This window comes from Gopherus evgoodei, chromosome 5 (genome assembly GCF_007399415.2).
Source record: "Gopherus evgoodei ecotype Sinaloan lineage chromosome 5, rGopEvg1_v1.p, whole genome shotgun sequence".
NCBI lineage: Eukaryota > Metazoa > Chordata > Testudines > Testudinidae > Gopherus > Gopherus evgoodei.
Genome location: NC_044326.1, coordinates 15,318,896 through 15,336,955, shown reverse-complemented (window position 1 = coordinate 15,336,955; position 18,060 = coordinate 15,318,896). Strand labels below are relative to the sequence as shown.

The 18,060-nt window shown below is 40.4% G+C and overlaps 1 long non-coding RNA gene across 2 annotated transcripts in view; it reads right to left on the bottom strand.

The window, feature by feature from the left end:
• Positions 1-17,345, bottom strand: part of LOC115652345 — a 30,538-nt gene extending 13,193 nt beyond the window's left edge. Inside the window, exon 1 of one of the 2 annotated variants that reach the window (XR_004000606.1) lies at positions 17,244-17,345. This is a non-coding gene — a long non-coding RNA (uncharacterized LOC115652345). Of the gene's footprint in view, positions 1-7,446; positions 7,570-17,243 lie in introns of those variants that run through there. The other variant, XR_004000607.1, reaches the window with a different exon arrangement.
• Positions 17,346-18,060: the final 715 nt, after the last annotated feature.

Below are 18,060 nucleotides of genomic sequence, written 5' to 3'. Positions count from 1 at the left end.
GAAACATACATACAGAGAGATTTCTTTGAATTTCTGGAATTTTTCATAGGATTCTTCACACACACAAATATTTTGCACATTAGCGATACTTGCATATACAGTTTCACTCTAGTTTTGCTGTGCCCTTAGTCCTTTTACATCTTCAAAGTGCTGTACAAACATTGGGCTTAATTTATGCCCACTGACGCCAGGGGATGCAAATTACAAGCTGTCTGTGCCAGCAGGGGCCTAGAAATCCTGTGCGCCAGCAACACGGATTCATACCAGGCAAGGACAGGTGCTGTTTGCACAACTGGTCTCCCCAGGGGTTTCCACTGGGGAGTGCAACTCAATAGGATTCCCCAGTGGCCAAGATTGCCTAGGGGATAAACAGGACAACCTGTTCCCTGGCTGTCTTGGTCTCATCCTTCCATGGCCAGTTCTATTTCTTCTTGGGGGCCCTTGAAACTGCCAGTTGTAATCTCTGGACAAATTTCCAGCCACTGAGTACGTGCTGAAAAAATCTAGGATATCTGCACTGGTGAATCAAGCCCTTTGACTAAATCCTCACACTCCTCTTAAAAGTAGCAAAGAAATTGCCATACTAGATCAGACTCAGAGTGTTTCCTAGTATCCAGGGCCAGCTCCAGGTTTTCTGCCGCCCCCAGCGGCAGGGGAAAACAAAAAAAAGCTGATCAGCGGCACTTCGGCGGCAGCTCAATCGCGCTGCTCCATTCTTCAGCGGGTCCTTCATTCCTGTCTTCCTGTTCAGCAGCAGCTCAAAGAGGAAGAGAGGGACTGAGGGACCCGCTGCCGAATTCCCGCCAAAGACCCGGACATGCCACTCCAATAGCAGACATAGTGCCGACCCTTTGTATTGGCCGCCCCAAGCACCTGCTTCCTTAGCTGGTGCCTGGAGCCAGCCCTGCCAGTACCCTCTCTGTCAGTGACAGTGGCAAGTACTAGCTGCTTCCAAAGAAGGCGTAAGACAGCCCCTGCAAGGCAATCAGTCTCCTCCTAGCCCCCAGGAGTTAGCAGTTGACTGAACTCCTGAAGCATGAGGATTTAATCCCTTCCAAAACTTTGTTATTTTTAGTATTTACTGTTATAACTGCATAGTCTTTATTATCCTTATTAATGTCCGTTCAAGTGCTGGTTGAAAGTTGGGATTTCCATTCCATGAGAAATTCTGACATCTCAAAATTGGTTTTCTTTCCAGGTCAGGACAAAGCCAATACATTTCCCATTAATCAAAAATGCAGTCGGTAAATAAATCATTGTTTTGGGTCAGTCAAAATGTTCCATTTCAATACAATCAAAATGTTTTTTTCTGATTTTTTCCCATTTTTTCCTTTTATAATTTATAACATAGAATAACATTTTCAGAATGAAAAATTGTTTTGACCCTTATCAAAAAATTTCTCCCTTCCCTCCCAAATTAACACGTTCCCCCAGAAAATTTTATTGTGAGGAAATGATGCTTCCTGACAAAAAAAATGTTAAGGTGGAAATTTTTTGACCAATTTTAGTCCATTCCTTCTTTGAATCCTCTCAATTCTTGCTCTCAATGGGTATGTCTATATTACAGTTGGACGTCCTCAACTGGCCCGTACCAGCTGACTTGAGCTCAGGCTAAGGGGCTGTTTAACTGCAGTGTAGATTTTCAGGCTTGGGTTGTAGCCCAGGCTCTGGAACTCTCTCACTTCACATGGTCCTAGACACTGGGCTGTAGCCTGAGCCCAACCATCTATACTGCATTTAAACAGACTCCTTACCCAAGCCCAAGTCAGCTGGCACAGGCCTGCTGCGGGTGTCTAATTGTAGTGAAGACATACTCAATGACATCCAGTGATCATGAATTCCGCAGTCTAAGTAGGGATTCTTAATAGGTTGCTTTGCCAGGGTAACCATGGTAGAGCCAGTATACTGCCATGGAGAGTTCACTTCTCTCCGACTTGATAGCTGCAGCACAGTAAATCTTTTATGCAGCCATAATGAGTGGTAAGTATTTTTACAGATCAGAAAACTGAGACACAACTGGTTACGGCCAATATGATCTCACTTGGGTGCCTAAATTTGTGCCCCTACATTGGAAAATTAGGCTTCAATTCCCATGCTTAGTTCACTGTCACACTGACCCTATGAGCCAGATGACCATGAAAGCCTCCAAAACAATATTTTTGCAATGCTCTTTCTACACAAAATGACGTAATTAATGGACATTTTTCAGAAATGGGTTTGACCTGTCTGCCCAAGACTACCACCATGATGATCACAGATAGGTGCTGCTGTTGGAGAAACTTTTGAGAAACTGAAGAACTGGCAGGAAAAATACAGGCATATTGCATCAGGTGTTTTGAGATTGTTGCAAAATATCATCGACTTTCAATATCCTCAATGATATAACATATTTAATGCAATGAAGAATACACTATTATATTTTAGTGGAAACATCTCTTTTTCCCTTATAATTCAAATTTCAAAAATTGTACATATTATACGTTTACAAGAGTATCTCCCTGTCATGCCAACTCGTCATGCTAATGCACTTCCCATTGACACAATTATTCATGTCCGCTGCCAGTACAGGTCAGATATGATGCCATTGGTATAAATACAGGTGAAAAACAGTCTATTAGATCTTTTGTCAGGACTGCATCTTCAAATGCTGAATAAAAGATGAAAAGGTAGAGCACGTGGGGATGAAAAAAATAGACCTATGAACCTTGTGCCCCAAAATGTTGTCAGGCTTATCTAGAGGCTGCTGGTGCTCTGAGACCACTGTCTATCATGCTTATCAATATGCCTTACTGTTTTCTTGTACTCCCCTATCGATTGTATCTTGTCTTATACTTGAATGGTTAGCTCATTGGGGCAGGGACCATCTTTTTGTTTGGTATTTTACACCACCTACTCCTGGGGGTATAACGAGTGCTTCTAGGTGCCACAATAAGACAAATGAATAATAATCTGGCTAGCACAGCTATGATGTGACTGAGGAAAACAGTTACTAAACTTTTCAGATGTAAAGCATCGGGTGAAAATATTGCATGAAGGGCTTAACTTGCCCAGAAGCGCCTATCGCATAGACACTATTTACGGTAAATAATGAAAGATCAGAAGGCTCGGGGTCATATTCTCTAGTATACGGTGCGATATTTGTGCTGTTCAGGCAGCTCAAAGGGAATGGAAACTTACTGCACGTCCCCTGATTTGCATTCCCCTGGCATGTGAGGCATCCCCAGTGGGTGTATAGCAGAGATAGCTGTCTCCTACGCCAGTGGTTCTCAACCAAGGGTACATGTACTCCTGGGGGTATTCAGAGGGCTTCCAGCGGATACATCAACCCATCTAGATATTTGCCTAGTTTTACAACAGGTTACATAAAAAGCACTAGCAAACTTAGCACAAACTAAAATTTCACACAATGACTTGTTTCTACTGCTCTATGTACTATACACTGAAATGTAAGTACAATATTTATATTCCAATTGATTTATTTTATAATTATATGGTAAAATGAGAAAGTAAGCAATTTTTCAGTAACAGTGTGCTGTGACACTTCTGTATTTTTATGTCTGATTTTGTAAGCAAGTAGTTTTTAGTGAGGTGAAACTTGGGGGTACGCAAGACAAATCAGACTCCTAGTCTGGAAAGGTTGAGAGCCCATCCCAGAGCCCATCACCCCAGGAGGAGCCCTCACCGCCTTCCACACCCCAACCTCTTGCCCCCACCCAGTGAAAATTAGCGAGTGAGCAAGAGTGGGAGAGGGGATGAAGTGAGCAGGGCCTTGGAGAAGGGGTAGGGCAGGGATGGAGTCTCAGGGCAGAAGCAAGGCAAGGTTCGGTTTTCTGCAATCAGAAAGCTTGAAACCCTAATTAACCACTCAGCATTTCACAATTTCTTGTTAAACAATAGAATGTCTTATACAGTTAGGGTTTGATTCTGCACCCACTGAAGTCAATGGCAAAGGTCCCAATGAATTTATGGTGCAGAATCAGGCCCCTCCTGTATGAAAAAAAATGCTTCTCTAGTTTTCCTCTCTCTATTAGAGACACAATTCCACTATAGGTACACATGGGAGATATAATATACTACTAGATCACATCAGAGGCTATAATCCACATTATATATTTCCCTGAAATGCCTTTCAGCTAGGGTTACATATGACTATCTATTATATACCCAACCCAACTGAACAAAGATGAAATATTTTATTTGGCACAGTGCAATGAGAATGCAATTCAGAAGCCGTCGCTCCATTCAGCTTTCTGGCCTGCACCAAGTGCATTCCCTCTCCTCGGCGCTGAAAGATGGACAATTGTCCACTCCATTCTAATGGGAGACTTGCTAAGTATAAAACAGCTGCCTCCACCAGGTTTTCTTAACTACTGTAAATTCAGTGGCATGTATCAGCATCAGGCAATGGGGTTATGTTCTATGTTTGTGAATAGATACTCAGGCACAGAACATAGGCACTATGTATGGTCCTTTCAAAGTCAAAAAGGAAGTTTTCCCCATACCATTATCAATTTAGTCATAATAATCTAACTGGTGTGACTCCTACCCTGGACTCAGTCTGCTGGTCCCGAGCACATGATTGTGCTAAACTTCAGTTTTGTCTCATTTCTAGCATGTGTGTGAAACTTTCCTTTGTGACAATCACCTAAGAGCTCAACTCCTTCAAATACTGAATGTTTGATGGGCCAGTTGAGTTGACTTAATGACTATTGTCACTTATTCTGGTGTATGTCCAAAGCTGAGGACATTTCAGTTTAAAACGTGTGGGTTTTGGGTTGTTTTTTTTGGGAGGGGGTTCTTATTTTTATTATAATACTTTAATGATTTGATGAATCATGTACATTTGTCCTGCACTGATTTTCTTAAAGTGAGCTATAAAGTACAGCAGGCAAATAACATTTTTATTACTAAAAGTTTAAAAAGAAAGTCTGTTTCTGGGAGCCTGTCCTGAGCTCTGCATATAAAAATAAAGAAAAAGATACCAGCTAGGAAATAGCAATTGAAATTGGTGGCTGACAAAGGTTCAATTGCCTCACTTAAAAGCCTTACTGCAGTAATTGAATATTTGTACTGAAATCTGAGGAGTTTTCAAATGAAAACAACAATACCAGATTATGCCAGCTGGAGGTATGTTAGACAACTGAAAAAACTGAAACAAGAGGTTTTAAAAATAAATAAAGGAAAAGGCAAAATCCGAGCTTGGTCAGTGAACTATTTTTGACATCATTTGATATAGGGAAATCAACATAGATCATTTTGAATGTGGTTCTAATTACTCTTTGGAAGGTGTAAGTTTCCTTTTCTTGATTCCATCATGAACAAATGTAACTTGCTGGTAGTCCAGCCTCTTTCGCACCTTAAAGGTCATAACAGTTGCTAGAGCTTCCGTAGCATAGGTCCACTTTGTCCATATTGCCTGGCTCTACTGCCCATCTGTTTTCAATTATCTTCTCCTCTGAAACTCTTCAGGCTACATTTTTTAAAAAAAAGATGCTCCTCATCTTTCATTCACAAATCTGCATCTGGGAAGATACTGAGACAGCAAACAATCGGGTATTGTTACTGTGGGTCAGACCTTTCTCTTGCTGACATCTGTGGAGCCTCAATGAAGTCAGCGGAGTCACATGGGCTTAGTAGAGTACATTTTGGCTCTTTGTGTGCCAACTCCTTTTCCTTGCACAGCTTAAGCTCACGTTTGCCAAACTCTAGGGGCCTGCTTCATCAAACCATTATTTCCATGTTCGTTGGAGAGCAAGGGTTTGCAGGACTGGGCCACAGACCTTCATTTTAAAATTGTTTCTTTTCCTCTCTCTTTTATGATTATTTCTTATGTCCCAGCTGTGTATTCAGCACAGAACAGGGCTAACACTAAGATGGTCCTTGCCCCAGGGAGCTTACAGTCTAACAAGATAGATGCAGAGAAGATAGGGAGGCTTTTCACTGACTTCGGTGAGCTGTGGCTCAGCCCTATGGTACACTTGAAAGCCCAGATAAGGGACTCCATTCTGTATGTTCTCTCCCTGTCCGTCTTTGCTCCATGCTTGCTAGATGGTCAGTCTGCTAAAGTCTCACTTCCTTGTTAGGAGGCATATAATATGCTTCTTTCTTGTTCTCTTGTGAAACTCAGTGTTCCCAACATAGTGGTGCCATTTGACATTACATATCCCTCCGAAACACCTGCTATCAAATGCATCAAATCTTTTCTTGTCAGCTTGCGTAATGCCCCAGGTCTTTGCGGCATCGAGCAAAACTGATACCACACAGCTGTTGCAGAGTCTTATTTTTTGTTTTGCGGACATGTTGCTACCCCATACTTTGCCCTTGAATTTGTTTACATTGATCTTCACCTTGTATCAATTGCACTTAAAATGATACCAAATAAAATCCCCAAAAATTGGTCCAAAGCCCCTGTAATGGAAATAATACATCCTACAAAACGTTAGCACTCCTAGGGGCCTGGTATTAGAGAGAGAGGAGACAGAAAACCAAATAAGCATTTTTCTTGATAAGCCAGAAAAGCGTTATTGTGCCAAAAACGTACTTGCCAATTCCTAATGAAGATTTCAATTTTAGTTGCTTTCAGAATAATCATGTACATTTAGAAATATTCATTGAGAAGCTGACAGCTTTTTTATCTTGTTCAGATTTGACTCATAGTCATCAAACTAGTTTTCTGTGGCCAATCAGAAAAGCCAAAAAAGCAGTCAGAGGACAATATTTTTTTTACATCCATCATGAAGGATCCATTTTGTTTAGAAGAGCAAGTTCAGTATTTTAGAAAAAAATGTAATGAGATCATGTGTCAAAATTTAAAAGGAAAAGAAGTCAGAAGCTAAAAGCATAAGAGATGTATATACCTGCATTCCTCTGTCAGGATGTTGCTGATGGTTGTATTCATTTATTCATGTCCATCGCAGTGTTTGTGTTTTTCATGACAAACGTAAACAATGTAAAAGAAAACTGACTGGCTGAGAATGATGCTTGCAATATTTAAATTAATCTTTCCTTGATTGATTATTGTTATTATTTATTATATTATTGTTTGTTTGCTTCTGTGTGTTGTGGAGTAGTGAGAACTCTTTTAATAAGGGTAACATTTAACATACAATGTAAAGAAAAAAGTTACTGGAATTAGTGTCTAATTTACAGTAAAATTTAAGTTTAAGAAAAGAGTGTGATGTACAACGTATATACATGTGGGTGTGCGTGTACTCGATAAAAGTGGTCTATTAAGCAATACAAACTTTACACATTAGCAATATGAGCATTTTATGTATATATTAATAATTTTATTTAAAATAAGGATAATCTATCTTGGACTCTTTTTAATTGATTACTTAGGAAGACAATTTTGTCAACTCTAAAGCTCTGATCCTCCAACGACTTATTTACGTACCTAACTTTCAGTACGTGAGTGGTCTTAACAAGTTCAATAGGAGTACTCACATATTTATGTTGAACATGGGTATCATATGTTAGCTCTGTTAGGGATGATCAGGATTTTCAGTTTGCAGTCTCACTATTTTGGCAATTAACCTGGGTTTTGATAAACATTTCTGGTGCGGTAGAATAAATTCTGTCTTCACAGATCCCTAGGGGGAATATACCAGTTAATTTTGTCCATTGATATTTTAATCTTTTTTTAATCAAAAGTTGTCCTTATGATAATTTTGAAAATTCAGAGATATTTTTATAAGTATGGTAAATAAAGAGAGCACTTGACAGAAAAGCATATCTATTATTTCTGCAACAGATAAGTCTTTAAAAATTGCCCAGTGAATGCTGTCTTTGCAATGCCTGTTACAGATGCTCCATTTATTATCATCCCATTAATATACATTTTAAAGTCAATGTTCTGTCCCTAAAAACACATTTAAAAAGTTATAGATCCAGCTGGGAGCCATTAAGAGCAAACTGGATCTTGAACTGGATTCTGATGCAATTAAATATTTAGTCATGCAAATAATTCATATTAACAGGAATAGAAACCCAGTATTTTAAAGTTCATTCTTCGATGTGCGCTTGAGGCCAGAGAAGAGAAGTCGAATCATAACTTTTGAAGTGAAATCGTGGCCCCACTGAAATCAATGGTAGTGTTGTCATTGACTTCAGCAGGGTCAGGATTTTACTCTTGAGTTCTGTTCCCAGTTTGTGATGTCAAGGATTACTCTTGTGAATACAGATGGTTGAGTTTTCCATCAGAAAAAGCCATTTCAACTAAACCAAAATTTTTCTCAACATTTCTGATGAAATTTCATTTTGGAACAAAAAATGGACAGAACAGTTTCCAAAATTAAGAATTGAAAGTTTGAGTATTTCATTCTGAAATTACTTTTATTTCAAAATCTACTTTATCTTATACAAAATGGTCAAAAATTAAATGGACCATTCTGAGTGACCCAAAATGAACTGTTCCTTCTCGCAGCCATGAAAATTTTGGATTTTCATACCTATGTAAGGTGAAACATTATTTTCAAAATCTCAAATTACCACAGAATGGGTCAGATGCAATAGCTTTAAAGCAAAAACAAAACAAACACATAATCCAAGAGTAATTTAAAAATATGTTATGTTAATGATAGAAATTTAGATTTTTATGGGTACATTTCTTTCCCATCATTTATTTTCCTTTCCTCTTCTTCCCCTCTCTCCCCAATTCTATCTGGTAATGAAAAGTGCAAAAGTATGCAGTTTTAAAATGGAGATCTAAGCAGTTAGAATGGCTGTTTTAGTGTATCATACTTTATAGTAGTCCTGACAGTCCAAAACTTTGAGAACAGAATCGATCCCCAGAATTGCAACTGCTTTAACACTAAAATATGAAAGATACAGTGGACCAGATCTTGATTTCAATGAACTACTCACCTGAGTAAGGACTGCAAGATCTAGCCCAGATCCTGTATTCACACACACACACACACACACAAAAACTATGCTTAATATTTTTAAAAAGCAATATTCATTTTTCAGCTGTATTATGTGATATAAATATTCTTTAGCAGCATGAAATCCTGTGTCGATTAGATAGTTGAAGTCTGCTTCAATAGGATTTATTCTGACCCCTACAGTAGCACAGTAATGAGACAGAACATTTTAAAAGCTTTAAAATGTGATCTGGATATTGTACGGAATGTGCAATTTTTATAGCAACAATGACCTCAGATGTAGGTGCTTATTAACTGTCTTTTCTGCCAAAACCGTGTCAAGTGAACCAAAAAGAGCCCAGCTGACAGTGAACATACATTTGTCTGAGATCATTATTTCTGGGCAGGGAGACAACAAAGTCTTGTCAGTGGAGTTGCCTGGGCTATATAGTACAAGCATCAAGCGCAGTAAAACATAAATGATTTAACTAGCACCATTAGTAAAGCGCAATGTGATCTTGCTTTGCTTTAAGTGAAACCTCATTTTCAAGTGCATTTAAATGTGGCCAGAAGTTTTGACTGCAACTGGCTTCGAATCAGAAAAGTTAGATGGGGCAGCACCAGATACTTTGTGCAGTGCAGATGAAGGAAATAGATTATACTGGCGTATAGAAAGCCCTAGAACATCCAAGCAAGATTTAGGGTCTCATTGTAACACATAGTGACAGGCAGTCCCTGCCCTCAAGAGCTCTCATTTAAACAAAGAGGGAGAGGAGACCGAGAGATTAAGTGTCTTGCCCCAGGTCACTGACAGGGTTGTGAATAGAACCCAGATCTCCTGACTTGACGCGCATGCTCTGCCCACTGGACCATGCTACCGTGTTTGGTGAAGAGAGATAACTAAATACCTGTGTATGTAGAAGTGACTTTAAGAACCATTTTATCAATGAGCAGAAGGGGCTGGGCAGGAAGAATTGTGGCTCAAGGAGCCCAATTCTGTGTCATGTTGATCACCCACCAAAGTTCAGGACTTTGCAGAAGGGATTCAGCACTGCTCAGGATCAAAACGTTGTGTCCATTGCAAATCCTTTGGCATGAGATAAGATGAAGTCTATGGATGTGTCTGCACAGCAAACAGATAGTGTGACTGCAGCATGTTTAGGCCTACCCACACTAGCTCTGATCTGTCTAGATCAACCACAGCTCAAGTAACAACAGCAGTCTAGTGAGGTGGCCTGGGCGAGGTGCTCAGATATGCACCCCGTCTCCTGGGCAGGGTTCTATCCAGGAGGCTAGCCTACGCGGCTTTCCCTGCTGCCGTGTTACTCGAGCTAGCTTGGATGTAGCTAGATCAAAGCAACCTCGGGTATGCACACATGTGCTGCACTCACACCTCCTGATTGCGCTATAGACGTACTCTGTGAAATATTTTTTGGCAAGAAATAAAACGCCATTTGCACGAGGGATATGACAGACATCTCCACGGGCAGCCCACAACAAGGGCAGTGTCTAGGGCCGGCAATGCAATCAGTGATGCTCCCTTGGGGTTGAGTTTGACCAGTAAAGCTGGCTAGTTGAATCACTGCCTGTCTCTCCATGTGAGCTCATGGGAATTATCTTCAGTGGAGGCCCTGCAGCCAACAGCGCCTGGTTCAACAGCTGCCAGCAGGGAATTTTCTGGGAGGGGTCCTTGGCTCTGAACTCATCCCCCCACCTTAGTTTCAAACAGTCCAGATTTGTTGTTCTTTAGGTTTTGCTGAAAGACCTATCTATTTCCTAGGCCCTTCTGGGAGGAGTAGGTTGAGGGAAATGGGGGTAGTCAGCAGTGGCTAATATGCCTATGAGGGGTTAGAACAGTGGTGGGCAACCTGCGGCCCACAGACTGCATGTGGCCCATCAGGGTAATCTGATTGTGGGCTGCAAGACATTTTGCTAATGTTGACTCTCTGCAGGCTCGGCCCCCTGCAGCTCCCACTGGCTGTGGTTTGCTATTCCTGACCAATGAGATCTGCGAGAAGCAACAGCTAGCATGTCCCTGAGGCCTGCCGCTTCCCACATCTCCCATTGGCTGAGATTGGTGAACTGCAGCCACTAGGAACTGCGAGTAGCTGACCTACGGATGGTCAACGTCAACAAAATGTCTCACGGCCCGCCAGCGGATTACCAGTAGGTTGCCCACCACTGGGTTAGAGGAGCAAAGAGTCCTGTGGCATCTTATAGACTAACAGACGTTTTGGAGCATGAGCTTTCATGGGTGAATACCCACTTCGTCAGATGCATGGGTTAGAGGGTTATTTTACGATATCAGTGCAGTCCCATGTGAAATGGCTTTGGGCAGTAATGTCCTTTGTATTAAGGATAGTTATCCTTAGGTGCTATCTTAGTGCTTGCATTAGGACTCTTAATAAGTCTAAATAAAATAAAATCTGTAAATATGCCACTGCTATAAAGATTCTGATCTTAACTTCATTTCTTCCTGTCTCAATAGGATCAGAGCCAGGATTCAGATAGGCTTTAGCAGCAAAAGGAAAAGAATCCTCCTCCGCTCCCAAACCCCTCCAACCCATGTTTTGCAATCTGTTATAACTAATATAGCACTAGGAGTGATATCCCTTTTGTGGAATTTGTACATGGGGTCCCAGAGAGAGTGCTGCCCTGAAACATCCATTCATGGGGGTGGGACGGGTGGGGGGGGGGAATGTTGTAAAGAAATGATAAAGCAATCAGTCTCCATTTTTAATTGTGGAAGGAGGAATAGTGGCGATTTAAGAACAGGAAAAATTACTGATTGATTTAAAGGCATGTCTATCACTGTAGCATCTCACAAGCATTAATGAATTTACCTTCACAAAACCTTGATATCATTAACTCCATTTTACAGGTGGTGAACTGAGGAAGAGTGAGGTTAAGTGAGTTGTGCAACATCACATACGGTTACGCTGTAAATCAAACTATGCAGGCATGAAGGGTCATAAAGGGTGTGTGTGTTTTATTCTCCTTTATGTTCCTTCACTGCTCCCACCACTGTCCTCTCCTCACTGTAAGAAGACAGGCAGGGAGAGAGGCAGGAGTAGCAGAGTTTTGGTAATACTCCATCCCAAAGACACCAGCCAGCAGAGTTAAACCAGCACGGTGGTAGAGGTGGGGGGGTGTCATAACATTTCTTCCCAGATCTGGACCTTAGCGTCCAAAATATGGGTGTTAGCATGAAAACCTCCAAGCTTAGTTACCAGCTTGGACCTGGTAATTGCTGCCACCAGCCAGGAATTATACAGTGCCTAGCTCACTGTGGTCTCCCCAAAACCTTCCCTGGGGGACCCCAAGACTCAGATGCCTTGAATCTTACAACAAAGGGAAATAACCCCCTTCCCTTGTTTCCTTGTTACTTCCTCCCAGGCTCCCCTCCCTGGATGACCCTAGGAGACTCCCTGCTTCCAGTCCTGGAAACACAAGTACCGAGAGATCTAATCTCTCTTCCCCCTCACCCAGAGGGTATGCAAAGTCAGGCTTAGTAAATCTAACACAAAGAGATTTTCCCCCTGACTTCTTCCTCCCACCAATTCCCTGGTGAGTTGCAGACTCAATTCCCTGGAGTTCCCGCTAAAGAAAAAACTCCAACAGGTCTTAAAAAGAAAGCTTTATATAAAAAGAAAAAAAAAGGACATTAAAAATAGTCTTTGTATAAAGGTGACAATATACAGGGTCAGTTGCTTAAGAAAAAAAGTGAATAAACAGCCTTATCCAAAAAGAATACAATTTAACACATTCCAGCAACTACACACATGTAAATACAAAAAACCAATATAAACCTATTGTCTTACTATCCTTGTACTTACAACTTGGAAACAGAAGATTAGAAAACCTGGAGATAGAAAAATCACTCTCAGAGCCGAGAGGGTACAGACCCAAGACAAAGGACTCACACCCAAAACTTCCCTCCACCCAGATTTGAAAAAGTCTTGTTTCCTGATTGGTCCTCTGGTCAGGTATTTGGTTCCCTGTGTTAACCCTTTAGAGGTAAAGAACATTAACCCTTAGCTATCTGTTTATGACAGGGGGTAGAGGGTAAAGAATGGCAAATGATTACTGGAAGGGACCAGGAACAGATCTAAAGGAAAGGAATTCAATGCAAGCACAGTTCTGAAAAGCAATGGGCAGGGAGGGGCTGGAGGGAAGATGGAGCAAATATGTTCTTGGAGTTTGACTCTACAAAGCTTACTCAGACCTATTAGCAACAGTTAATGTCCCATTTCGAGGCCCTGGCTTTAAAAGCAGAAGGGGAATCATTGACTCAAAGACCAAATAACTTTCAAAAGTCAGTTTTACTGCATGCCCCAGTCAAATATACCAGAGGTGTGTGTTAGCATAGTGTATGCTCAGCATCTGATCAACACCACTTTCTTTTATCCAAATGGTCAGGGGAAGTCCAAAAGTTTTGGTTAACCATGCATTTTGGCTAAAAAGGATGTGATTAACTAACATAGCCTTACATTGGGGGACACTGTGGTTTCAGATAAAGATTTTTGGGATAAAAGGAATTTGGATAACTGGAATTATAGTGTATACAAATTAATGAAGAGTACAGGGAAGTTAAATCAGGTGCTACTAGTTAACCTCTCAGTACAAGAATAGGGAACTTTCTAGGAAACCAAAAAGTAAAAAAAACCTTAAAAAAAAAAGATAGAAGGAAAGACTATTTTAAAAAACCAAAACATGTAATTAACCAATAGAACTCATTGCCGCAAGAAATTTCTCATGCTAGGAGTTTAGAAAAATTCATAAAAGGCTTGAACATTGATTTGGATAATGAGACAATAGATAAAATAGCAATAAAGGATATAGACACTCATGCTTCAGGCCACAAACCAACCATTACCTGACCCAAGTAAGAAGACATTTTGTCATGTGGGCAAGTTATTTCAAAATTGTCTGTTATGGGCTTTCTGGCCACATTCTCTGAAGCATTTGGTATAGGCCACTATGGAAGCCAGCATGCCAGACTAGATGGGCCCTGGCATGATCCATCAGAATGGACATTGCTACAGTATGTTCCTACTTTTACAGTGTGTTAATGCAAAGGGAGCAGCTGAGAGGAAAATAAAAAAGGTAATTAATCAAGCCTAATATTTAGTTGGTCCTGCTTTGAGCAGGGGGTTGGACTAGCTGACCTACTGAGGTCCCTTCCAACCCTGATATTCTATGATTCTAGGAATAATATAAATGAAGTGTGCTTATAAACCTAGATATGTGGTGACCTTCTGTAGACTTCATTGAGACAGATCTGAAGCATGTTGCAACAATACGAAAACTACGGCCTGAAGGTAGAAGTCACTCTTCTTAGCAACTGGAGGAGGCTACATGTATTGGGTTAGCAAGCAAAGCGTAGCAGTAATAAAGGGCCAGATCCTCAGATGGTGTAAACTGGAGAATGGCGCTAAGCTGATTTACATTGGGGTTCTGGGCCAATATATGCTACAGATAAAAAAAAATTAAACATTGCAAACACTGGTTGTAGGGCAAGAACATAACTGGGAATGGTGCATCCTTCTCCCCTGCTCCTTTTTGTCCATATGCTGTCTAATTAGGTTGTGAGCTCTTCGTGGCCAGGACCCATCTTACCAAATACCCTACAATACCACTTTGGGGCACTGTATAACCAACAAATAATACTAAGTTAACACTGGGTGGCTTAAAAAGGACCTGCTCCTGAAGTGAAAAGTATTGTTGAAGGTTGGTGTTCTCAATGGTGATGCAGCTCTTTTTCATGAACATTCAATGGCAGGGTTCAAATTCAGTTGCCCGAACTGGTGGCCAAGGAAAAAAAGCACTTTCATTAAGTCTGAGATCCCATCATGACAGGACTCAACACTGATCTGATTTGAGTAAATGTGACTCACTAATATTCTACAAAATACAGTGTCTCACTTATTGGGTGAGTACCCTTAACTCTGCTCTGTTACTCAGTCTCTCCACTCACCCCTTCTTATGGCACTTTAGCAGGTGAAAGCTGAATAAACTGGCTGGAAAAAAAGGATTCTTCAACCTTCCCCACATTCTAGAACTACCTAATTTAACATTTTAAACTGAAAACCACTATTTCCCCTCTCCTCCTTCTCTCCCTCCCCCCACCCATAAAAGTGACTATGGTAATAGCAGGCACCGCTGAGTTAATGAATAACATGTTTTTGGAAATACTATTTTGAGCCTTTGATGCGTCATGTCATGCTAATCAGCAGTCGTTGTTCCGGTACTTTTCCCTCTGTTCACTGCTTTGTATGAAAATCATGTATGTAGTTTACTGAAGAAAATGCTGCACTGTCACTGTTTGTAGCACAGTGTGTTAATAAATGCATTTGAATAGCTTGCTTTGCCTTTCCTTCTTTGAAACCAAAGACAGTTGAGCCCAGATTCTCAAAGGATTTAGATGCCTCACTTCCACCAATTTTAATTGGAGTTAGGCACCTAAGTATCTTTGAGGACCTAGGCCTAATTACCAATTTTTTTGATGACCAGCTAAAGCAGTGAACTTCTTGGATGCACCAACTCAGTGGGCAAGGTTTTAAAAAATGACTAGCAATTTGGGGTGCCACCATTTTGGGGGGGGATCTGAAACTTGAGAGGCCTGATTTTTCAGAAGGTGCTGAGTACTTGCCCTCTGAATAGCTGGATCCCTTAAAGTGTAACGTGTTGGTCATCCCGAATCACAGGTCACTTTTCCAAATCTCAGCTTTGGGGTCTACCAAACTGCATGCATCACTCAAGACACACAATTACAAACACACATTTAAACAGAGACCTAAATTAAAGTATCTTCTGATAAGTACCCAAAATCACTAGTTACCTTTGAAAAGCATGACCTTTATTCGGGAGCTCAAAACTGGCACTGATAGATGCAGTTACCAGTTTTATAAAAGAAAACATAGATGAGAATGGCAACAATACCGTCATCATCATCAGTGATGGACTAGCAACAAAAGAAAATGTCTGTTTCTGTGCTTTGTAGTTTCCACAGCTACATGGAGTTTTTGGTGAATCTCCCTTATGCCCTTCTTTCACCTCTGATCACATTTTCATTTTTTAATATTTTTATGCCCAAGTTTCATGTACAGAGACCATGCAGTCATTTAACTACTTGATCTCTTTGTGAAAATGCTTAGTTGTGAAAGCTGTGTGCACAAGAGCTGGGCTTGCGAAGATCCTCCCACATTTTTAGAAACTGGTTGAGACGCTTTTGGAAGCGTACTTCAAGGTGCTCAGTTCTTTATAACAACCGTAGCTGGAGGATGGTCTTATGATAATGTAAAACTAGAAATATTTGCCCACTTGACACTGAGACCATGATGCTAAATTCATGTGCTGATGAGCAGGACTACAGAAACAAATGTTCATTCACTGAGTCTGATAATCAAAGATATACAATGAATATAATATTGCTTCCAAATTAATGTGGAAAATAGACACCAAGGAAAATTACTAAAATAGAGTCATATCAAGCTTTCTTTAAGCAAGTCATTGTAAGAAGTATATTACATGTTAATAACAATCATTCAATTGCAAAGAGACTCATGTTTATGAAAGCACATTCCTTTATATCACTGCATCTCAGAAATGTCATTATGCTAATGTTAAGATTTGTGTACAATTCATTTCACATTTAATTAACTGTATGTTTATTTCATCTTGGAGGTTATTATTTTAAACTATAATATTGGCATTCTTCATAAACCTGTCACTAAACAATGTGAGCACTGACTATTGTTTATTTGCAGATACATACAATCACTCTCTAATACGTTTTAAACAAACTGTTTTCTTCCCAGTACCAAAAAAACATTTATTTATTCTGACACAATGAGCAGAGGATAGTGGGTCAGGAAGACTAAAGTTAACTGCCTGAAGTCACAAACATCTGCTATCTATTTCAATTGTGCTGTGGACTAACCACAAAATCCTCTCCTGTAAAGAATAGAAATATTTCCCCTGTGCAATGTCATATTTTAGAATTCTTCTCTTCTGAATCAGTGTCAGACCTGATTAAAGTACTATGAAGTCTATGTTTTCATGTCTGCATATCCTTAAAAATATTGAATACCTAATGTTACAATCAGCGTGTTACCTAAGGATTTGCATATGGTGAGAGGAGATGACTTCAGAGTATTGGTGTTACCACTAAATTCAAAATAATCTTAAATCTTTAATACCCTGTAATGTTCCTGGCAAATAAACATAACAGATTAGTGTGTCTCTAAATATTCAGGCAAATATGTATATTAGCATGCATACATATAACCACACACATATAGATACAGATAGATGTATTTAGTAAGCATTATATACAAACTATCTAAATGTGAATAGAAAATGTTGCTAATCAAATACTTGCATGAGTTGTATATGGATCTTCTAAATGTCTGTGCTTCTTGGGGAAACCAAATGATCTCTTTTTTACAGATAGTAAGATCAAAGCACTCCATTTAGATACTCCAGCTGTCTCTCTCACCGGCATTTGACATGCAACCAATCCATTTGAATTCTGGGGGCATGTAAACATTTTAACCCTTGGCAGTGGTATCTGAAAAACATGCTAGCCATAAATGGGCACTGACTGAGTGGGCCAAATTCACAACTGGGGTCTCTCTTCTGAAGGCTGTGGAGTCACACCAGCCAGTAAGTTTGGCTAAATGATTCCATTTGAAGCGATTTGCTAAAATGCCGCTAGCAGAGTGTTTTCAGATTTGATTCCAGAGGGCTCAACTGATTGGCAATGGAACAGAGAGCCGCTAACCTCTAGGCTGCAGCTGCAGCTCAAGCTAGTAGTGACTAAAAATGGTGATTGCCCAATTGCTGTGTGATGAGCGAAGTACAAGGAAGGCAGTGCTATACGTTCAGCTCCCAGTGGACAGAAAATCCAGCATTGCAATTGGCACCTGTTTTGGCAATTTCTTCAAAGTGGTCGGAGAGCTGATTACAAAGACGAGACAACCTTCTCACCTCTACACTAGATCAGGGTTGAGGCACCTTGGCAGGGAAGCTTGCACTGTTGCTGCTTTTGATAGGCCTAGTCTGTGGATGACTGATACAGCCTCCACAGCTAGAGCTCTGGTGCTGTTCATGAGCACTCAGTTCTCACAAATGTGAGACATTGCCATTGGGCTACATTCACAATGGTTCTAATGTGCCTAACTGCCTCTTAAGT